This window comes from Dasypus novemcinctus, chromosome 2 (genome assembly GCF_030445035.2).
Source record: "Dasypus novemcinctus isolate mDasNov1 chromosome 2, mDasNov1.1.hap2, whole genome shotgun sequence".
Taxonomy (NCBI): Eukaryota; Metazoa; Chordata; class Mammalia; order Cingulata; family Dasypodidae; genus Dasypus; species Dasypus novemcinctus.
The window spans coordinates 151,987,856-151,996,889 of record NC_080674.1 but is presented as its reverse complement, the minus strand read 5'-3'; positions in this window follow the sequence as shown (position 1 = coordinate 151,996,889).

Sequence of the window (9,034 nt, the reverse complement as noted above, 5' to 3'; positions counted from 1 at the left end):
TGTGTTTTTCTCTCACCCAAAAGTTTTACAGAGAAGCAGTCTGGGGTCAGAAGGCTGGCAGGCAATGCCTTCAAGGGTGTATTTTCTATCTTCTTGGTCCACCATCATGGATTGTAACTTTTGGCCTCGTGACAGCAAAAAAGCTGCACATCCATGTTCCAGGCAAAGAAGAAACTTTACTTAAATCACTTTGGCAGAACAGTCACATGGCCATATTTCACCATAAAAGAGGCTAGTAAGTCATGTTTTTAGCTGTTTAATTTTTGAAGGAGATAATGGGGAGTAACTAATCCAGAATGCATTTTACAGACATCATAATAAATGCCAAACTTCTGGATTGGGAGGCCCTCATGTATTGCAGCAAACCTTGTCAAGGACCTACTCCTTTATAGGTTCACATAAGCAGCTAATCATGATACAATGTAATGAAAGCTAAAATACCATCAAATCTGTGATCACTTGCTGGAGGGGTACAGAGAAGGCTTTATAGATGAGTTCAGTTCTTCTCAAATGTAAATTATACATTTGAAACATCTTGGGATTTTGTTAAAATGCAGATTCTGAGTCAGTGAATCTTGAGTGGAGCCTGAGATTCTGCATCTCTAACAGGCTCCAAGGAGCTACCAATGCTGCTGGTCCATGGACCACACCGTGAGGAGTCAGGATCTAGAGAACATTTAAACAGGGTCTAAAACACAGGCAGGAGTTTACCAAGTGAAGAACGAGAGGAAGGCTTCTAAGGCTGAAGGAACAGCATGTGCAAATGTATGTGCATCACAGCCCATGCCACACTCGTATCTTCCTTAAAATACACACACACATATGCATATATCCACATATATGTGCATGTAGATACAGGCACTCGTACACACATAGATATTATATATTTAATTACTGTCCTATAATACTCATGACTAGTAAGTAATAGAGCAAATTCTCAGCCTGCCCTGTTCTTCTAATCTAAGGAGTAGTATTTTCTCTTCTGTGACCTTTCCTTCTGCCACTTATTTTATATTCTAGCAAACAAGTTTAACCTATAATAATTGGCAAAAGACTTGGCAGTGATAGTTCTGGAACCGTCCAGGAAAATCAAGGAAGAATGCCATGTTAGATGTTAGAAAGCAAAATTTTACTGCTAGAGTCATTTCAAGGAAATGGCCAAAGGCATGAATGACAATGATCAGCCCTTCTTATATGAAGCATGTGATAAGCATGACTACAGTCTGGAATAACTAACCAACAATTGTGTGACCTGTGACCTGGAAGAAACTATGGCCAGTGGGATGTTGAGACTTCAGAGGATTTGAAAAAAATCTGAAAAGTCATTGCCAGTATTATGTGCCAGGAATTGCCTCTCTAGGGAGATAGTACTGGAATGACCCCACCCACAGTTGGTTAAAATACCATTTCCATTTCCAAGAGCTCATCTCCACACTAAATGAGGAATGCCTTTTCCAAGTCTACACAGGAGTCCTGGAGTGCAGGATGAGAGAGAAGGAGCAAAGCAAATGATGCTGGCAAGTTAGGTTGGGTTAGCCAGGCTGAAGTCCTCCTTAGACTGTGGGCTGTTGAAAGCCAGCAAAGCTCACAAACAAGGGAGCGACATAATCACACTTGGACTGCAGCGGCCTAACTTCATTACCAATGTGACAGAAGGATGCAGGAAAAGTACAGTGGCCAGATGGGAGTCAAGGAGGTCAGTGAGAGGAGAGAGTAGACGAGATCCTGAACCAGAGCAGTGACTGTAGCAAGGGAGAAAAGGAGTATGACTTAGCATTTCAAAGGTAGCCTCAATAGGGCTGAGCCACCTGTATGATATATGCTCTAAGGGACTCTAAGACCAGAGTAGCAGTTTTGAGTAGCAAAGTATGTTTTTTTCATTTCCATTTGAAGGCCTTCAGTTCACAGGCCCTCTATACACATTTGCCTTATTCTTGGCCTCTTCATATTTCAGACCTTGGCACCTGCCAGAATCTGAAAGCTTTTGAGATTGAGAACGAGAGTTCTGGCCAGGCTAACAGGATGAATGACAGGGCCTCTATCTTGGAGAGCAAGTCTGCAGGAGGAAGATGATTCTGGACAGAACTTTACCAATACAGAGAGAAGAGTGGTTTGGCACTCAGGTTGAGGACTAGCCTGGATCTTGATCCACTTTTTCTATGACCTTGAGCCAGTTCCCTTGGTCTTCCAGTAGCTATAAAGCAGAAGAAAACATCCACCGCCCTGTGAATAGCTCCCCAGAGCCACTAAGCTCGTAACATTGATTCTGGTCCAGTACACATTGCTCAGCGCCACCTCTTTCTCCTTACAGGCATCTTTACGAGCCCTCATTTCCCTGCATGATCACCCTCTAGACTAGAAAAGATCTGCTGATAACCTACACCCAGCACTTCCCCAGAGCAGTGCTGACCTGTGAAATCAAAACTGAGAAGGGAGGAAAGAAAGACAAATCTGCAAGTATCAAGTTTCCCTGGACCTCACCATCCAATTCTCTGTATGCAAGACATTTTTTAGAAATAGTTCAGTGTTTATTTTTATGGTTGCACTAAAGACCTCTGGAAATACCACAGATAACCACAGCACCAATAACTATTTTATTTATTACATCTACACATGCAGATGGAAGGAAGCCAGTCTTGGCATAAAGACAACTATAAGCAAATATAAATTACAAGTCAGACATTTAAATTGGAAATTGAAGTAGAAAAATCTACTCCATGTTTTCCCTTTCCCATGTACCATAAGTTATCTAATCCTTTTATTTTTTATTTGTACTAATCTGAATACCCTCTTTAATTAATAAGCATTTCTTTCTTCTCTTTACACATTCAGTTCAAAATATCAGGCGCTGGGTTAGGCTCTGGAAATGCAAAGATCAATTAAGATCCTGCCCCTGGTTAATTCTCACTTTAATCCTGTGCCTTGTACAATGTTTAGTTTCAACAAATGTTTTAATGGATGAGAAAATGGATAAATTTAACCCACAAATGTTCCAAATTCCTTTTTTTAGAGAGTTTACTCTTTTTTTAAGGAGGAATTTTGAATAAACTATAGTGGAAAGCAGAATGGAATTAAGGTGTATACCTTGTTACTTTATGATAAATAATACATTGCAGTCCCTGATTATCTTAAACATCCATTTATTTGCTCATGCTGAAGGATCTTGGTCAGGTCCTGAAAAGTATAAGTATCTAAAATGGACACTCTTCCAAGCGGCACAGTTACCATTTCTCTCCATGTGCTAATGCTTAAGCTGGTCCAAGCTATTCTCACTTTGGACTATGTAAAAACTACCTAATTGTTGTTCTTATATCCTTTCTTGCCCCTTCCATCCCATTCTCCACATGTTAAATAATCTTTCGAAAGCTTAATCTGATCATTAATTCAGCACATTAACTCAGGTGCTGAATTAAAACCTCCCAGTGTTCTTGGGATGAATACCAACATCCTTAACCCGACCTCATACGCAATGTCCCACCCTCCCCTGCTTCCAATGGTACCCTGCTTCTCTTTCCTCTCTTAGTCGTGTGTGATCGCTCTCATGCATGCTCACTCTCTCTCTCTCTCTCTGAAGCAATTATCAGTAATTTTAGTTATTTTTAAATTACTTGATAAATCACTCCCACACTTGATAATAAACACCAAGAACACAGAGACCACGTCTGTTTTGTCTTCTATCCCTTGTGCCGAGCTCAAAACCTGGCACACAAAAGGCACTCAATAGAGACTGAAGGCACACATGAATATGTGATCATTTGCTTGCTCAGTCACCAGGGGCTATTTATTAGTAGTCAGAAAACTTACCATTTCAGGGATAAAAACTGTCCATTTTGTTTAATTCGCCAATATATATTACTACTAAATGTTTCAAGGCCTTCATGGGTAGCATCTGAAAGGATTTGTAATTCTACCTTTCCAGAATAATGGAGGGAAAGGGGAAGCAAAGTTATGATCACCATCTCTGAAACTTTTTGTGGTTGTCTACCTTTACCTGGTATTGAATGAAATTTTGTTCCCCTAGAAAAGTGCTATGCAGGGTTTTGTTTTTTTTTGGTAGAAATCATGATTTTTAAAAATAAAATAAATAATTGTACAATCATGCTATAGAAAACATTCTTGCTCACTTCAATTTCATTTGTGCATTGGTCTACTTTTTGTAACAAAATAGAGCTACGAATATTTAGACTATTTGTATTTAGAATAGTTGTGATTCTAAATATTAGACCACAAAAATAATTAAGATACGTCTTCTGTTATTGAAGAGATGGGAGTCCAGCAGGAAGGGATCAACTCTTAAATAATACAAAGTGATAAGAATTGTAATAGATATACAAGTCCTGACTAAGGAATTGATATGATAGTAAAGTCCAGAAATTTATTTTGCAATTGATATGATCAGGGAATCCAAGAAGTTTTTTCACATTTGGCCAGGTGCTATGGATACCAAGTGAAAAAGGATATCCTTTCCTATGTGTACCTAATTAAACCTTAAATCCAATTAAATTTTACCTTGAACAAGTTATTGTTCCTGTATCACTCAAGGTTCTACAGGGAAACAGAACAAACCAACGGGATATGCATGTGTGTGTGTGTATGTGGAGAGAGAGATTTATTTTAAGAAATTAGCTCACATGATTTTGGCAGCTGGTAGGTCCAAGATAGGTAGGGCAGGTCGCAGGCTGGAAATCCCTGTAAGAGCTGTATGGCAATCCTAAATCTGGAATCCATAGGGGAAGCTGGCAGGCTAGAAATTCTAAGGGGAGTTGCTGCTGTAGTCTTTTTTTTTTTTTTATTGACTTTGTAATAATATTACATTAAAAATATATATATATGAGGTCCCATTCAACCCCACCACCCCCACCCCACCTCTCCCCCCGCCCCCAGCAACACTCCTTCCCATCATCATGACACATCCATTGCATTTGGCAAGTACATCTTTGGGCACCTCTGCACCTCATGGTCAATGGTCCACATCATGGCCTATACTCTCCCCCATTCCATCCAGTGGGCCCTGTGAGGATTTACAATGTCTGGTGATTGCCCCTGAAGCACCATCCAGGGCAGCTCCATGTCCCAAAGATGCCTCCACCTCTCATCTCTTCCTGCCTTTCCCCATACCCATCAGCCATCATGTCCACTTTTCCCAATCCAATGCCACCTTTTCTATGTGGACATTGGATTGGTTGTGTCCATTGCACCTCTATGTCAAGAGGAGGCTCAGATTCCACATGGATGCTGCTGTAGTCTTGAGGCAAAATTCCCTCTTCTTTTTGGAACTCTGCTCTTAAGTTATCTGATTGAATAAAGCCTACCCACTTTAGCAAAAATAATCTCCTGTACTTATAGTTAATGGATGGTGGATGCTAATCATGTCTAGAAAATATCTCTACAGCAACATCTAGTTGACTGAACAACTGGACTCTATAACCCAGCCAGGTTGACACATAAAATTAACCATTACAATTTCCTTGATAACTTCTATTGTCCTGAATGACTTTCTTCACTCTAGATCTTGGATTTCTATTACCAAATCTGTCTATGGCATTTTTCTTTAAGTAGCTTCCCAATAACCAGCCCTAAAAACTCTGCTTCCTGGAGCATGGACAAGAACAACAGAGAAACTCCTTACCAGTCCTGCAATCCACCTATCCCTCCTACCCATCATTTGGAGAAAGAGACACAGACATAAATATGGAAGAACACCAGGACACAATGTAGTATGAGAGAGTATGAGAGGCTGGATAGCATGTGTTTATGAGCATGGACTCTATTGCCAGAAGACTGGGTTCAAATCCTAGTGCCATCTCTTATTAGCAGAATTAAATGATGCAAGTTAATTAACCTCATCAACACATTGGAATGATAATACCTATCTCAAAAGGCTGTAGCAAGTATTGAATGAAGGAATTTGTGTAATATGCTTAATACAGTGCCTGGAACATGATGAGCACACTACAAATGATAGATATGACACTGATGAACAAAAGAATCATAGAGATATGCAAAATGCTGTGTAACTACTTAAGAAGGGGTTCACTACAGAAGAGACAGTTGAGCTTATCTCAAAGGGTAGAAGGACACCAGATGGGAAATTGGGAAGATGATATTTCATTGAAAGGAACAATCATAAACTAAAAGCAAAAGATAGATTGAAGGCTTAAGAGACTACAGGAGAAATAAGTGATGAGCCAGCTTGATTCAGGGGCTCAGCTACATGTACCAGAGAAGAAGAATCTGAATCAAATCTTGCATCTTTCCTAGAATTAGTTTCAAAGAGATGACATAATTTGCATTAAGTATTTTTCATGTAAAGTATATGATATTAACAGCTTTGACTTCATGAAATGGAACTGTTATTAAATACTCACCCTCTTCTTTTTAGACATTTACATAGAACCCCTAAGTGTCTTATAATCATGTTTATCAGCTGCTTATTTGTTAGCAACTCCTCTTATCATTTGCTAATCACTGTGCTTCAACATTACCAGGGTCAAACTATAAATATAAATTCAAAGGTATAGGCCCTGATTTCTCTCTTTTTAGCCAGATACCTACACTGTTCATCTGGGCTCTAGGGAAGGAAATTACTTCCAAGCTCTTCCGAAAAATGTTTTTAGTCATTATGTTCAAATAGAGTACTCTCCACGATGCTTGTTTTTTTCCATCAATGTCTGTCTTTGACTCCCCAGAGCCACACTCTTCTCACACTTTTTGTCAGTTCAAGCTTTTTCATGATTGACACCCTCACTTGTGAAACTTTGAACAGTTTGGTGCTTTGTGTGTGTTTGTCTTTAGCCTCATGTACTCCATAAATCACCCAAAACATTCTATTACTATGGAACTGACACTTGAGAAACAGTTTGCAATTTTATTTTCCTCTCCCATTATTCATCCAGCCCCTCCATATGTATTTTTCTTACACATGAATCCAGTATTAGAAATACATATTAGTTGAAGTTTCTGCCAAAATACTTGGTGAATGAGTAATGCAACTTCCATGAGACAAAAAGAAGCATGGGGTCTTGAAATAAATCCCTTGAAATGAATGAACCGATTTGTCTGGAACCTGACTTCATTAAGATATTATAAGACTAAATGGGACAAAAAGTCACTGGGCAGTCTGACACCCCATGTCAGCATTCAGGAATTGACATTTTTTCCCCCATATGTTGCAGGTTCAGCCAATGTTCTCATTTACAGACAAGCATGTCGTCACCACTGTTTTTTGTTTTTAATTTCTTCATATCTTTGTTTTTAATCTCATAATCTTCATTTTAAAATATCATGGTTATTTTTTTGTTTACTTATTGTCTGGATTCCCCCTCTAGAATGTAACTCCATGAAGAAAGAAGGGAGTCATCTGTGCTGGTGGCATTAAATTAGTCTCTTGAACAGGGTAGGTGCTCAAATTTGTTGAATCATTGGCAGTCCCAAAACCCAATAAGACCATGCTTTCCTTTTGTGTTTATCTTTCTCCTAAGAATAAAATAATCACATGATGGCTATAATTCCTATACTTGGCTAGTACCGTACTGGCACAATAACCTAGGCACGGCATTAGCCTATTTAATCCCCACAGCTTCTCCGTGTCATTTTGCACATAAGACTATTGAAAATCAGAAAATCATTTTGCAAATAAGACTATTGAAAATCAGACTAACACATTATATAGCCAGGAGGGGAAGCCTTGGGGCTTTTACCTAGGACTGCTTTACTATTTCTTCCCAGTTATCTCACTGCCACTCCTTGTTATCAAGTATGAAGTTGAAGTTAGCAGGTTTTGTTGATTCTGGATTAGGGCTAAAATAAAGGAATTATCAATTTAAGAGGCTTGCTTTCCCTTTTCTCAGAAGCTACAGAGATTTAGGGATGACTATTCATCCTTCTGCTTCTTATCCCTTCTAGCTCAGCCCTCCACATCCTTCAGGAAGAGCAAGATAAAACAACCCCCTTTTTCAAAACCCATACATCTTTCCGTGATACCTTTCTAAGCAAATCTGGAGGCCCAAGCTTCACAGTAAACTCCCACCATCTAACCAGGTCACATGCTCTCCCTTCTCCTGAAGGATTTCATAATCCACCTGAAGTGTTTGGTTAATTGCAAAGAGTGGCAAACTCTACACAAAAGCAAACTAGGGGAAGGACCTCTCCTTGAATGAGCTTTGCCTGCCTACTGGCTTTTATTCCTTCTGGACCCAATTCCACACCTCTGATTATAACTTTTCAAGAGCTTTGGCTCCATTTATCTTCTCCACTTCATCCAGTGAGTCTTAAGTAACAGCCACCATCCTTTCAGTTAAGACTACAACTTTTATTTACTGCCTTAAAAAATAGGTTGAAGGTCTTTGAGTTTATGTATATACTTTAAATGTACCTTACCCTGTTGGATCAGTATTGTGTTTGTCTTGCCTTTATAGGATGGAGTAAATTCTATGAAATTTGGGGGACTTCATAATTTACTGAATTTCTCTTGTATTGTTATTTACTCCTTTGCATATATAAACTCCAGATCATTATTCAAGACCCAGTAAATATAAGTTCCACTCAGTATTTTCTGATTATCCAAGGCAGAGTTAGTCTCCATAAAGTTTGTACAAAGTCTATATCATATACCACACTGAATAATTATCTATTTATCTGTTGTGTATTCACTGTAAACTTAAATATCCTATGGTGAGGGATCACTGCACATTGACCTTTGCATTTCACATCAATCTCCTGGCTCTAATAGATCCTCAGTAAGTGTTGACTGAATTTGTACACACAGAAATTATTCATCCTCTGTTGGAACACTACCAAAGACAGCCCACTATTTCAAGAGCCAGCCCTTTGATAAATGGACAGATATAATTATAAGGTCAATGTTCTTTCTTGTTCTTGAGCTAAGCTTAGGTTCCCCAACACTTCTACCTTGGTCCTAGTTTGGCTCTTTGAACCATCCAGATAAGATAGACTTCTCATTTAGCATTTTACCACAGCTAATATGCCCTCCCTAACTCCTTTTTCTTGTAGGCTAAATAGCCTGCTTGCCTAT